A 16,418-nucleotide genomic window follows, 5' to 3' on the forward strand; every position below is an offset into this window, starting at 1 on the left:
TTCATTGATGTGATATCGGAGCTGGGCCTCAGTGTCGCATGGCGTTTGATTCACCTTACTGATTCTGATTTCACCTTTTATTCCACACCCCACAAATCCTTTTCAAGACTAGATTATATTTGTATTCCCAACTCCATGGTTAGTCTTCTCCTCAAATCCCAAATAGAATCTATCACGATCTCCGATCATGCTCCCGTTTATATCCAACTAGAATCTCCCAGTAACTCTAAACACTCAAATGGATGGCGACTTAATACTAGCTTGCTGAATGATGTCTCATTCACACCCTTTATAATCCTGCAACACAATAATTGCTTTGTTGTGAACAAAAACCAAGACACATCCACTACAGACAACTGAAATTGCTACAGAGCTGTTCTTAGAGGCAATATCATCTCATTTGTTGCCAATACAAAGAAAAAACTAAAGCAGGAGTTGGAATCTATCCTCAAACAGCTGAAACCCCTAGAAATTCAATTTGCCAGTACTGGCTCCCCCACAATTCTTAAAGAAGTTCTGAAGTTAAGATTTCAATATAATACAATTGTAACCCAATATTCCTGTGCAAATATGCTCAAATATAAATCAAAAATTTACCAGCTTTCCAATAAGGCAGGCAAATCTTTAGCTTCCTACCTTAAATTCAAAAAAGAAAAATCTAGAGTTGTCACCCTACAAGATCATCTAGGAAATAGAAAATGCTCAGATAAAGATATTCTTGATTTTTTTTCAAAATTCTATTCTAAGCTATATTCCTTTGAAGCTCCTCCCAATAAAAACTTCTATTGATGATTATTTACATGATTTACCCAGGAACTCCTATCCCCAGATAGACATTGAATCACTTAATGTTCCGATTACCCCTTCTGAAATACTTCAAGCCATCAAACATCCTACGAAAGGCAAAGCACCTGGCCCTGATGGCTTCCCTACTGATTTCTATTCCCATTTTTCTAATCTGATAATCCCTAAATTTAGTGATCTTTATTCTCACTTCATATCAGAAGGGAAGGTGCAAGGTTCTTTTCTTGAAGCCATGATTATTGTTTTTTCCCAAACCCAATAAAGACCCTGAACTCCCTAAAAGCTATCGTCCAATTACCCTTATCAATACCAATTGTATGCTTTATGCAAAGTTTCTTGCTAATAGACTCCTCCCCTTTCTTCCCAATCTCCTTAAACAGGATCAGGCTGGATATATCAAGGGTAGAGTGTCCTCCTCCAACATTAGACTCTTTTTGACGGATTTAATGATCCAATCCAAAGATAAAAAAAATCCACTCTACTCTGTCAAAAGCCTTTTCGGCATTTAGGGCTACTAGCTGCCGAAAAGGCTTTTGACAGAGTAGAGTGGATTTTTTTTTATTTAAAACCCTTAAATGGCATGGGTTTTGGCACCTCTTTTTATCCTTGATAAGCGTACTTTACTCAATGCCCAAATCTGCAATTATTGTTAATGGTCAATTATCTTCATTTTTCCCTTTGTCAAGAGAAACAGGTCAAGGTTGCCCTCTTTCTCCAACCCTTTTTACCTTAGCACTTGAACCTTTTTTAGAGACCATTAGACAAAATGACAATGATTTAGGAATCCAATATAAGCACCTTCATATCAAAACAGCAGCCTTTGCAGATGATGTTCTTTCCTTCCTGAAAAACCTAGAACAAAGTGGGCCACACTTATTACAGGTCATCTCACATTTCTCCAAAGCATATGGATATAAGCTTAATACTGATAATCGTAAATCCTTCCCCTTAGTGTATATTGTACACCACATCATACTCTATCCTTAGGAATGAAATGGTGTCCCAAAGGCTTCAAATATCTTGGAGTTCACAATTCTACTTCTGTTAGTAGCATACAGAAAAAAATACATAAATCATACTAGCCAGAATTAAAGAACTTGTAACCTCATGGTCACCTCTTTACCTCTCCTGGTGGGGCCCTTTAAAAATCATCAAGATGATGATTTCCCCTATAATTCTATATCTCTTATATATGTTACCTATTCCCCTCCCCCTCCCCTCTCCATTTGTTTTCAAGTCCCTAGACTCCTGCTTGATTGCATGTTTTGGGGTAAAGGAAGGCGTAGTAAATTTAAAAAAACGCTCTATGGGTGGTTTCAACTTCCCTAATTTTAGAAAATATCACATAGCCTTTGTTACTAAGCAAGTACAGATGTGGTTTGTCCAAGAAGAATTAGAATGTGCCCCCAACTGGGTACATCTAGAAAGGGCTATGGGTTCCCCAATTCCCCTGTCAGATATTTACCTTATTAAAAGTAAAAATACATTTATGAAATATTCCTGCATTCGTCAATCTGCACTTTATCTCAAATGATATATGTTTCCATCTTTGGCCAAAATGCCTGCCTTTACCTCTCCTCCCATTTGGCTTCATCCCCTAATTAAGGTTAAAGGCAAATCTACCTTATGGGAGCCATGGATCTCTAGAAACATTAAATATTGTAATCAATTCTTCTCACAAAACGTACCCATTAATTTTAGGGACTTTGCTGTCAAATATCATTTGCCCGCCTCTTCTATGAAACAATATTTGATCATTATTGCTGCTCTGTGTGAAAATGATGAACTACTTATTCACAGCTTCAACACTCCTGATGTGCAAAGATTATTTTACATACTGAACCCTAATATTACTGCTTCCTTTTTCTACAAAACTTTGATGTCCACTCCAACAGTTGGTCTGTTACACAATGATTGGAAAGATAACTGCATATTACCAGACCTTCCACGGTGGAAATACATCTATAAAATCACTTCCTCAGCCAGCTTAACCCAAACCTTCTTTTTCTTCCACCACAGAGCTTTTGTTACCCCTATCTCCCTCTTCAAATGCGGTCTTTCACCTAATGACCTTTGCTGGAGGTGTTCACAAGTCCCAGGTTCTTTTAGGCATATGGTCGTGGAATGTCAACATGTTGCTTGTGGATTTCTAAACGATCAAACTCATTTTTAAAACCCAGCAAGACTTTTGTTTTGACAGCCTTATCTTTGGAAGCTCCCTTCTACAAACGGCTCTAGCCAACAAATATACAAATCCGCTCTTTGATTTATGTCTAATGGTCGCACTTCAAACTATTACTGCCAATTGGAAAAATGTACATCCTATTCACTATAATTGTTGGTGGAACAATGTTTGTAATATTCATAGGTTCGATAATTGTATGGCTTCCTCTCCTGATTTACTATGCAAGCATCAGTTGAAATGGCAACCTTTTCTTGACTTTTTATCTAATGCAGATTATCATTAATGTTATTACTATGTGCCCCGTCATCCCCTCCCCTCCTCACCCTCTGTTTGTGTTATGTCCTGTCTGTCATGTATGTCAGTTATATGTTTTGTTTGTTATTGTTCTCTCGCCCATTCCCCGTATTTTTTCAAATATCCTTGAAGCTAACTAGACCCCTTTTATTTATACATGCCTGGCCTTAATATAAGTCAATTATCTCTTCACAAATAACTTTGTTTATACTTCATGTATATTATTCGCATTTGTTCTGATATACCATTATTGTTAATTAATTGCCATGTGTGTTGATTTTCTACAATAAAAGTTTTTAAAACAGGATGTTTTTGCAGCTGTGCCGAAGGAAGAAAGAATTGAGATTAATTTCATCTTTTTCGGTCTAGATCCATCAGGCCTCCAATTTACAAGAAAATAAATGAAATGACATTGAACGCGCTGCCATTTGTAGCAAAGGTGTGGGCGAAGCATGTTTTTGATTTGGAGGTACACTGTCTACGTGTAGGGTGACCAGATTTTAAAAGCAAAAAACTGGGACAGGGCAACTAGCATAAAAGTAGGACTAACTCTTGAAAGTGGCTGTCAGGGCACTGCACTTCAGTAGCATTGGGAGGAGAAGGGGTGTAAGTGTTACTGTTCAAAGAAACACATCTTATAATTAATTTATCACAAACTAACACTATCTTAAGTTGTAAAATGCTGCATTTCTTCTGGGCGAGATTGCGCATTCTCGCCTGCCAGCTATGAAGACCTACTACCAAAAACCGGAACCACTGCATTTTGCAATAGGAACATAATCTTGAGAAAGGGGGACAGAGCACCAAATACCAGGACAGTCCCAGCAAAACCGGGACATCTGGTTACCCTATCTACGTGTGCACCATTTGTTGTAAGCAAATACAAGCCCATGTGTATTAATGGGGAAAAATGGAACTTGCCTTGGTCCTCATTAGCCCTGCTCTGTGTGTTGCCTAACTGGCTTGCGGTTCATTGGAATACATGCGGCAGAATGCCAGTTTCAACACATTTTTTCTACACAGAAAAAAAAATGCAGACAATACAGATACAATAACAAGAAAATAAATTTGGATAAATACATAGCGCTGTGATACCTCCGGGTCTGGGCGCTACCAACAAATGCAATCAATATAAATAAATAAAATACACATGCGAATGCAGAAAAAAATAAATACCACAACTCCAGGAGACTTAATTATGACCAAGGTTTCTGGAAAACACTCTTTACATTCACTTTCCCGTCCAGAACTTTCAATACCAAATTTTTCTAATATTAACTGAAATTAAATGATTCTTTTTATACGGCCCGGATCAGCGCCTATATGTGTTGTGATTTTCAATCATGCTTTAAGTGCCAAGAACGAGTATGCTCGTCCTTTTTGCATAGACTTATATAATAGCCTGGCACTTAAGGCTTAAGTGCCAGGCTATTATACAAGTTGAATTGTATGTATTGAATTGAAAGTCTTCAAGCTTGTAAACATGACAGAGACCCCTCCTCTTTCAGGAGCTCTGGCAAATGGCTCCTGCCCTGGAAGTCAGATCGGCTCAGCAGACTCACTGGCAGACAAAGCTCTGTGTTTAGAAACCGCTGTTAGTAGGTTTGCCCCCAGGTCAGGCTGCCAGGCGTTGGGTGCATAATTGGACGTGTTAATATCCACATGTAAGACACCTGGGCATCAGTGAGTGGCATCTATAAGGGCCTTCTGCTGGGCATCAGTGAACGGCATCTGTTAGGGCACACGGTACCTGGCGTAGAGGCATGCCCAGCCGGGACTTCTGCTGGGCATCAGTGAACGGCATCTGTTAGGGCACACGGTACCTGGCGTAGAAGCATGCCCAGCCGGGCCTTCTGCTGGGCATCAGTGAGTGTCATCTGTTAGGGCACACGGTACCTGGCGTAGAAGTGAACGGCATCTGTTAGGGCACACGGTACCTGGCGTAGAGGCATGCCCAGCCAAGCCTTCTGCTGGGCATCAGTGAACGGCATCTGTTAGGGCACACGGTACCTGGCGTAGAGGCATGCCCAGCCAAGCCTTCTGCTGGGCATCAGTGAGCGGCATCTGTTAGGGCACACGGTACCTGGCGTAGAGGCATGCCCAGCCGGGCCTTCTGCTGGGCATCAGTGAACGGCATCTGTTAGGGCACACGGTACCTGGCGTAGAGGCATGCCTCTGTTAGGGCACACGGTACCTGGCGTAGAAGCATGCCCAGCCGGGCCTTCTGCTGGGCATCAGTGAGTGGCATCTGTTAGGGCACACGGTACCTGGCGAAGAAGCATGCCCAGCCGGGCCTTCTGCTGGGCATCAGTGAACGGCATCTGTTAGGGCACACGGTACCTGGCGTAGAAGCATGCCCAGCCGGAAATGGGCACATGCAGAAACTGAGTAACATTTTCACATGTGGGCACGCTTGGCGCTATGGAAACTCTTTCACATCATACAGCTGTCTATTGGCACAACCCACCTTGTCAAACCAATATTGTAGGTGGTGGGGAAGTCTAGTGAGGAATTACAAAATTACAATCACTGCTTATAACGATTTGACGTCATTGCATCTTTATTGCCATAGACGATTTGCTCACTAAAAAAGTGTAACTCTGCTAGACTCAAGTCTCCTCAGACTTTTCCCTTACACTAAAGGTGCATTTTATTTCTATCGCGCTCGTACACAAGTGTTTCAGAGCGCCAATGACCCTCGCCATTATTGTTCCTATTAGTTGTGTGTAGTATTTGTAGTGTGATTAAAGTTTGCATTTTCACAGAACCTTAATTGGACATTTCTTTTATTGCCGCTTTACGGGCGCTGTTTTGGATGCTTCTGTGCCAGCTCACATCCCCCTTGAAGAGTATGCCCTGCCCTCTGCCCACGTTACCACAGTGGGTGAAGGAAGCCTACTTTCAATCTGGGCCTCTTACCGCTTTATGATGGAGAGCACTACATGGTCAGCAGTAGTGTGGGGCCGAGTAGGCGTTTTACACCACTACTGCTCCAGGGACTCTTACACACCCGCACTACTACCAGACCTGTCCCGGCCAGGAGTTAGCATTTAATAAAGTGTGGACTAGGACTATTGACATTCACAGTGAGTCCATCAGTATGGTCCAGTGTGTGGAAGAGTCTGGTCTTAAACTAATGTAGGCTTTACTGAAAAAAACATTTAAAAAAACATTACCCCCATGTCTTCTCTGAGTGGGTTCATAGCGTGTACAAAAAAGGATATTTTCTTTCAACCCGGGACGATGTCCGCGGATTAAGTCAAGCATCTGTTCACCCCAAATTCACAGGATTTCACTGCAAATTAATACCAGGAAAACATTTGAAACATCATTGCAATTACTCTTTATAGAAATGTGATCATCGGACCTAATTTGGAGGATTAAAGTATATTTTCAGCAGCATTCAGGGAACATTGCACGCCGGTTTCCAAAAGTAATAGACACTTTCTCCACTTGATATAAAACCTACATAACTCAAGCTCCACCGGCAACCATCATTGCATATATATATATATATATATATATATATATATATATATATATATATATATATATATATATATATATATAATGAAAAAACGTTGTTAAGGAGACATTATGCTTAAGTTGCACTAATAAAAACCTTTGAAATTCACTGAAAAAACTTTGTTAAAGGGACATTATGATTATGTTGGACTAATAAAAACCTATGAAATTCAAAGAAAAAACTTTGTTAAAGGGACGTTATGGTTTCAAGTAAAATCAAAAAACCCCAGAAAATCGCCAGTTATGGTAAGCTAAGCAACCATAACTCGCGCCACCACCGTGCACTGCTAAGACTAGCACCCAGGACATCAAAGATGACATCAGAAATGTCATTGATGACATCACTGATGACATCACATGTGAAATACATTTTGATGAAAAGTCCCTACAAGGAAATGCGTTTATATTGTTGGTAACAAGATGGCAGGGGTGATCGGGAGACCTATCACAAACTATTTCATCTATTAATGAATGTACTCATCTAATATCATTGTATTGGGGTGTTGTCGTTAATACAGAAAGCTAATCATATATAAACATAGGCAATGGCTGCAGCACGCACCATAGAAGTAGACTATTTATAATATTGTAATTTTGGATAGTACAATAATGAATGCTACCGTATCAGAGTGTTGAGTAATGTTAGACATGTAATAACTAGCTAACAATTCAAGACTTACAGCACTTGTGCTGGTACAAACAATACATATGAAGAGCCACAATGCACATAAAGGGAAACTAAAATAAGGAAGAAAGAAACTGCTTCATCAGAAAATGTTAATGACATTAAAGTTTATCTTCATGTATACAAATTAATTGTGTGTTTGAGGCCTGCTCATTTCCCCATGTATGTGCACCGTGAGCTGAGACCAGACCCTAAGGAAAGTACTCAAAGAACATATGACAAGGTTAACGTCTATATATATAGCACCTTTTTCAATTTTATTTTTCTGACTGCCAGTTAACAAAATCACCTGCCCTATATGTGTCAATAAACAAAAACAAGTGGCCCAGACATGTGATGCCATCAGTGATCAATGACATTTGTGATGTCATCTTTGATGTCCTGTGTGTTAGTCTTAGCAGTGCACAGTGGTTGCGTGAGTTATGGTTGCTTAGCTTACCATAACTGGTGAATTTCTGTTTTTTTTTCGAGTTTCCTTGAACCATAACGTCCCTTTAACAAAGTTTTTTCTTTGAATTTCATAGGTTTTTATTAGTCCAACATAACCATAACGTCCCTTTAACAAAGTTTTTTCTTTGAATTTCATAGGTTTTTATTAGTCCAACATAACCATAACGTCCCTTTAACAAAGTTATTTTCAGTGAATTTCAAAAGTTTTTATTAGTGCAACTGAACCATAACGTTGCCCTTAACAACGTTTTTTCATTGAATTTCATAGGTTTTTATTAGTACAACTTAACCATAACATCCCTTTAACAAAGTTTTTTCATTGAATTTCATAGGTTTTTATTGGTGCAACTTAACCATAATGCCCTTTTAACAAAGTTTTTTCAGTGACTTTCATAGGTTTTTACCAGTTCATGCTATTTGCCTACAACTTACTAATATCATACTTACCCAATATAGCACTGTTTGTGTTCAATTTACAAAGTGTCACCTTAAAACTCTGCCATCTCCCACCTTCTGGAATCGTTTTTAACTCTTCCATACACTTTTTGCAACTATTTCAACTAGTTTTGCATCCGTAGACGTCTACGAACATCTGACTTCATAGCGGACCTCCCAGACAGTGCCACATGACCATACGCTGGCACGCGGCATGATGACGTGTCCGAGAACCCGTCCGCACTTCACAATAAGATCTCTGCTCCGCTGACAGTTCAAAAGTGCCTTTTCTACTGATCTAGGAACTTTCAACTTCAAAATTTCCCTTGCACAGCTCCAACACCTATTCCTACTCATTATCCATTAACAATCTAGTACACAGTACATTTAGCAAAACCGCTATTTATCTTAAAATGGCATCAGCTAATGCGTCCCTCCTCCCCAAGAGCCACCACTACTGCTGTAATCAAGGAGCATGAGAAACACTGCCCCCTACCTTCGAAATAACATACACGCACCATTTTCCCTTGTCCACCTACCCCTCCATATTAGTGTTTGGTTCCTCTTCCCTCATTTCCCTCCCCACCATTCGTTCTCAGCTCTCCTGCCAAAAAAAAACATCCAAAAACAACAAAAGACATATTCCTTTAGGAACCACCTTTCACAGTTAAAAAAAAGAACAAAACAAAACACGCATAGACTCCATCTACTTTATATTTCTCAGTAAAGTACATAGACTCAATAAGATTTTACAACATTTCCATTTGCATTTTGTGTTATGCTAATGGGAATATTGTGGGGTTCATCCTCCGTTCCAGGGACTGGATCGGTGGATCCTGGCCCAGCAGCACAAGTTATCAGCCCAAGCGAAGCAAGGGTGGATAACGAGGTCTCTAGACCATTATCCCCCCATTCCAGCCCCTGAAATGGGGGATCAAGGCCATTAGTACCCTAGGTTCCCAAAGCGGGAATCCGGGGTGCTAAAAAAGAGGATTTTTCTTCCTACACCGGGACTTTCCATGGTGGCCAAGATGGCCACCATGGAAAGCGAAGGCGAGGGCCCCATACAGGGCCCCTCTTCGCTTTCCATGGCAGCCTGCAGAAGGCAAAAAGAGAACCCTATGAACATATTACCACAAGCATATTTTTCTTCCCTTTCAGATCTATCCTAATTTCGAATAACTTTACCACAAAGCCAGTCCCAGGTGGACATGGCCACTTTAATCCTATGTTTTGTTCCTTGTGGTCATGGCTAGTAGCCAGATTGTCCGGATCATGACCTTATTCCATGACCCGGACAATCTGGCCACTGCCCATGGCCACAGGCTACCCCTCAGTCACTAAAGGTATACCGCTATTTTTTGTAGCTACATTATGACACTTGTCAAATAATAAAACACTGGCACATTTGCAAAACCATGCTTGTAGGTCCTTGCCAATGCTCCTTACGCAAGTTTGCTGGAAATCCACCCTTGTTTTATTTTTTCAAAAGTGTGAAATGTATGCACATACAATCGTCCTATAACCTAGCCCCCACTTGACAAAATCCATTCAGACTTTACAAAAACATCTATATCTAGATCTATAATCTTTTTGCAAAGCTTTGTGTAGATTTGTCAAATGGCACCACATTTATAAGCCTTTACAATATTTTGGGACCCACCCTCTAATTTTGCTCCCTCTTGACAGAATCCCACCAAACTTCGCAAAAACATGTATATCTAGATCCATTATCAGTTTGCAAAATGAAGTGTAGATTCGTCAAATGGCACCTCATTTATAAGCCTTTACATTATTTTGGGCCCCCCCTCTAATTTTGCCCTTCATGACAGAATCCCACCACTTTGCATACTCACTCAAGTACAGGTCAGAAATATACATGCAAAATGTCATGTAGTTCCATTAAGTGGTGCCAAAGTTATAAGCCATCCAAGAACTGCATTTCACCAACCCTGTAATGCTGTGGTGTCTGCCAACTTTTCAGGACTATTCGCGAACATCCAAACTGTTCGTGGACTTTTGCAGCAAAAAACGCCAGTTTTTTTGCTTCTTGCAGCCATATCCCATCCCATCCTCATCAACCCTCACCTCCCCAGAGATTATTTGATAAGTTTGACAAGTGCAACGTTGTGTTTTTTTATATGTTTTTACCACAATGTCTGTGGACACCGTCCGCTGTCTGCGAATCCAAGATGGCAGGCGTTTCCAAAAATCTGACGCACTTCACGCTCTTCACCATCCAATCAGCGAACACGTCGCATGTCCATGGACATGACACAAGCCGATTAATCAATCGGTGTCCTGTCCGTGGAGCGAACAGGGAAGTGTGTCCGCGGAGCGGACATCGATATCACTCATTGTTTGTGACCTACTTTTTGGTCATTTAAAAAAAACTACTGGATGGATTTTCACCAAATGTACAAAAGCACACTTTCAGGACAAAGCTGCTCCTGCTGCAAATTTGGTGAAGATCCGTCCAGCGGTTTGGGCTGTAGGCGCGAGCAGTTTTTTCCCCATTCAGTCTATGGGAAAAAAAGAAATTTTGGGACCCCACCTATAACTTTGCCCCCCCTGGACCCAATCTCACCAAACTTTGCTAAAAATTCAGAGTGGGCCATATACTTTGTTTGCAAAGTTTGGTGTGGATTCGTCTAGGGGGAGCAAAGTTATAAGCCGCCCAAAAAGTGCTCTTCCTATGGGGTAAGCAACTTAACTATAACTACACGGCCACTAGCGTGGCCGTGTAATAAATATCTATATATATCTCTCTCTATATATATATATATATGTTTGTTTATTTGTTTATTCATTTATAATGTGTGCCAAACCCAAAGGTATCAGGGTGCAACAGTACAGAATATGCAAGGCTTAAGTTACAAGGTTACACAGTATGAAAAGCAGAGGTGTATAAACATGGCAATAGTAGGTCAAATAAATAGATATATAAGAGAAAGTGTACATGATAGACAAATGGATACATGTGTATAAACAAGCAAGGTGCAACAGGGAGTCTTGTGTACACTAGTGTGGAACTAAGTATCCAAAGACCCCATATATAGTTAGATCTGAATTTGCGGTAGGGCTGCTCTTCTCTTATAAAAGGCGGTTTCCTTGAAAACTTTGAGAAGAGTTATCTTTCTTCCATTCTGTTGGCGCAAGAAGTGTTTCTGACCTGTGCTGTGAACGGATCAGTTTAGATTTCGCTTTTCGTAAAAATCCAATCTTACTAGACTTATACTAGAAGCTACTGTGATACAAGTCACTAGGCGAACCTAATGGGGTTCGCAGAATGTTGCTACTGTTCATCCAATCCTGATGAAGACACACACAACTTGTCGAAGTCGAAACTATTAAACAAATGGGAAGCTTTTTTGTAAAGAAGAATGATATTGTTAGGCACCAATAGTCTTAGGCACCAATAGTCGATATTACATTTAGGAATGAACTGTGGTTTATAACATTGTGAATGTTTTATAACTCAATGGAAAAGAAGTGGTTTAATGAATTGATCAGCTTCTTTAATTTCTCAGCACGTCAATATATTATTCAAATATTGCATTAGAGTGTGTATGTATGGTTGTATGATTAGCAAAATGTCTTTTAGAATTAATTAAATTAATATGTGTTTAAGTGTTTTTTAGATAAATCTTAATAAAATGAATATACCGATTTAAGCTCATATTTGTCTGTCCACCTTCTTCAGTCTCTCTTGTTCTCCTGATACCATTTTTGTTCATAATGCTTGGTGTTACCTCTACGTATCAGTGAAAGTTGAGGTTCCCACTTTGGGTTTGTTGCACGAAATATGTCAACAAACTAGATGGAAAGGAAACAGGCAGTGCAGTTAATCTTTAGGCCCAGTTCGACATCGACCTAACTAAGAGGCAGTCTAAGCCATAAGAAGGGGGGAGCCTTGTGCTCAATAGTACATACAATGCAAAAGCATGCGGTTGTTCGAATGGGCAAAACCGGGTCTCTTCAGGGGTCTCTGGCAGCTCAGGAAGGTGGATGAGGCGATGAAGTATAGGTTTCCACTATTCAAGAAGGACCTCCACTTGAAGGCAGAGGCAGTTAGAGAGTTTGGGATGGAGTCACTATTTCGCAATAGCAGTGGACAGGAGAGGGGCCCCCAGGGGCCACTCGTGTGTAAAAATGGGCTCTTGCGCTAGGGACCACCGGTTGGAGTATTGATTACTCACCAGTCCCGGATGCAAGGAGACCCAAAGTTTGGCAGGTCAGTCCACTTTGCTTGCAAGTTCGAATGTGGCAAAAAGGACGTCTCTGCACCTTTTACTTCCTGAGATACAGCGATGATTCCCAAACGGGACAGTGGCGATTTCTCCACTCAGGTTGGATGAATCGACCCGATTTCACTGCAGCAGGCTTCAGGGGCAAGAGGGTTACACCTGCAGCAGACTTGCAAAGGGCGTTGCTGCAGCAGGGCAACACGGTAACTGCGTTTACTCCGGTGCGGGCGCACTCGTCTCACTTCAGACATGGGAATGCCAAGTGCACGAAACTTGGTGTGAGGGTGCCATGGACACAGAGCTAGCAGTATACCAAGTTTCGAGGGCCTCCCCAAAAACGATGGTGGAGACAGAGCAAAGGTCCTGCATAAGCTGGTCAGCCCACTGGTTGGCCTAGGGACACTTCCCGGAAAGCTTACTTGCAGAATTCGATGAAGGTGCCGAGAATAGTTGGTCCCACTTTCCAATGGGTCGAAGCGTCTTCACAGACCTTTTAGGACGACCAGATGCAGAGGGGTCCCACGGGACGACAGTGGGCTCAGGGTGCCAAACTTTCCAGCGGGTCACCAGCTGTTCCTTGACTCAGCTTCGTAGTTGCAGGATACTTGGATTCTAACCTTTGTTCAGTGAGAACTCAGGAGATCGACCTGGAAATTGTGTTTTCAGCCTCCTCTTATCCAAAGTTCCCTTCGTACCAAAACGGAGAGGATCCAATGGGAGATCTGCTCACAAACACACACTCCATGCGTGGACCAATCACAGACCACCGTGGTCTCAGGCATTCAGGGCACTTCAGACTCTCTGGCACCCAGGATGTGTATTGGGACCAGACATCCCAGCCCACATCCTGGAGGCACACACACAAGGCATGCAGAAGCGCATGAAAACTCTGGGATTTGTGGGAAAGTGAATGACCAAATAAGGACTGGCCCAGGTCGACTCGACCTGGGGAAGGTGAAGGGGCAAAATGGGGAAAAGACAGGACAAAGAACCTTGTGGCATGGCCATTTTGGAGCCAGGCCACCTATTCGTGCCAAACGCAGTTAACGCAGTTAACATGGCAGGAAAGGGTTAAAAATAATGCGAAACGATAGCTGCCACCAGTCCTGTCCATGACACATCTGCACAGTTCATAAAAAGTCCAGCGAGAGTATCTAGGGCCTTTGGAAATGACTATAGACCCAAGTGTGCTGTATAGTAAGGTACATTGCACACTTGTTACATGTTGCACAAAAGTTGCAACATGAGAAAAGGACTAAGGGAAACAAAGTCTCCCAGTACTGACTGTCTTAAGGGCATATCAGTTTCCCCATTAAAAGTGAGCAAAAGCCCAGAGGAGTGCAGCCGAAGGCTGTGCTTCTCTGGCAAAGTCAGTCAATGGTATCTAAACAGCAGCAAAAAGTTTTGGGGTTGACACATGGAGGGAAAATTACATACAACTATGAAATCTTTCCTAACACTTGCCGCTCCCAGACTAAGGACAGGGGGAATTAATCCACCCCTGGATGAGTTTCTGGTTCAGGTTGGTTAAACATTCTGGACAACCCATCAGTATTGCTATGTTGGACACCTGGCCTATGCTCAATAGTGAAGTCGAAGCCTTGTAGACTTATGGACCACCTAAGCAACTTTGGATTCTCTCCCTTCATGTTCATTAGCCACTTTAAGGGCTTATGGTCAGTTTGCACAGTGAAGTGGGTACCATAGAGGTAGGGCCTCAACTTCCTAAGGGCCCACACATCAGAGAAACATTATTTCTATACTGTGGACCATCTGAGCTCTCTGTCCTTAAACTGGCGACTAATTAAGCCAATAGGGTGTTCCTTACCCTTCTCATCTACTTGCAATAGTACAGCTCCTATCCCAGTGTCAGAGGCATCTGTCTGCACAATAAAATGTCTTTGATAATCAGGGGTCCTGAGAACAGGGGCCCGGCACAAGGAGTCGTTTAAGCCATTGAAGGCCTTCTCACACTCTTCAGACCAAGTTACCTTCTTGGGTTTCTTTGGAGTCGTGCGAGCAGTCAGAGGGGCAGCTATGGTGCCATAGTCTGCCATGAAATTAATGTAGTACCCAGTGACTCCCAAAAAGGCTCTCGCTTGGGTCTGTGTAGTGGGGGTAGGCCAGTCTTGTACTGCTTGTACTTTACTGTGTAGAGGCTGTATCCTCCCTACGCCTACTTCATGTCCAAGGTAAACCACTGAGCCTTGTCCAATCTGGCATTTACTGACCTTTATGGTCAAGTGGGCCTTCTGAAGAGCCTGTAACACAATCCCAAGGTGTTTCACATGGTCTTCCCAGGTGGCACTGTAAACCATACATGCCAACATTCAGACACAGCTGGGAGGGAGATTTCCAAAGGGAAATCGGGAGACCAACATTTCCCCATAGGAATGCATTGGGGCTACAGCTATTTCAGTCGGGAGACAGTGTAAAATAGCCAGATTTTTCGCTGAACAATCGGGCGTCTCCCGCCTAAATCGGGAGGGTTGGCATTTAGGACTGAAAACTGCTATATCATCCAGATATGTAAAGACAGAATTCACCCAACCCATTCAACACATGATTCACAAGCCTCTGGAAAGTGGCAAGGGCATTCTTCAACCCAAAAGGCCTTCTGGTGTTGAGAAAGCTGTCTTTCCCTTGGCATGCTCTGCAAGGGCTATTTGCCAATAGCCCGCAGTGAGGTCAAACGTGCTGAGGTACTTGGAGGCACCCAAAGTATCCACCAGCTCATCTGTTCTAGGCAAGGGGTGCGCATTTAGATAAAGTTTTCTTTTTGCAGCTTTGCAAAAAGTTCTGATTCCTGTGGTTTCCCACTGTGTCTTTCCACTAGCGTTCAGTAAGTGAGTGAAATATTTATAGCTGGACCTCAAAGGCAATGTGTTCCACTAAATACAATTCCTTCAATACGTTTCTACCGAGCTGGGCCACACTTGCTTCCCTGCTACCGAATTCGCTCAACAGTAAATAACTTCAAAAAGTGTACCAGCTTGGTAGAAATGTATTGAAGGAATTGTATTTAGTGGAACACTTTGCCTTTGAGGTGGAGCTATAAATATTTCACTCGCTTACTGAACGCTAGTGGAAAGACACAGTGGGAAACCACAGGAATCAGAACTTTTTGCAAAGCTGCAAAAAAAAAACTTTTTCTAAATGGACGTTTAAAGCACTGATAAAGCCTTTGAATAAGTCTACTAATCCCGAAGAAGACGTTGACCAATGGTTCTGTAAAATCTGGCCAATTCATGTGAAGTCGAAACTATACAAAAGGAAATCCAATGATGAGAGGAATACTACTAGAATAATCTTCGATACATATATCTGATACATAATGGTGGACTGTCAAGGTAGGAATATTACTACTGTAAAAGTTATTTAGAATGTTTCTATACAAACTAGATTTGATTGTGAAGATGAATGGTAGAATGGTGTGTTAGTGATATACATATAGGAGAAATGTCTACACAAAAACGCGCTATTTGCACAAAAAAACTTGTTCACAAAAATATATGTTGATTGGAAATGAATTGTTGTCTTATAATTGTTCAAAAATGATGTATTTTATGAAATTGCAACAGAATAAAATGATATCTTTTTAATAAGAACACACTCTCTGGTCCTCAGCATGCGCTTTCTGAAACACATTTATTGAATTTGTCAGCACATATGGCATCCTCTCTGTTTAGTATATATTGAACTCACCCCAGATGCCCATGTAGGGGTCCCCATCTTTGTTTTTGGAAGCGGGCTATAGAGTCATGTTCCTTCAAAGGGGGGTCGGGAGTATTGT

The sequence above is a fragment of the Ambystoma mexicanum genome, chromosome 14 (assembly GCF_040938575.1).
Source record: "Ambystoma mexicanum isolate Mex_15411 chromosome 14, UKY_AmexF1_1, whole genome shotgun sequence".
NCBI classification, from domain to species: Eukaryota; Metazoa; Chordata; class Amphibia; order Caudata; family Ambystomatidae; genus Ambystoma; species Ambystoma mexicanum.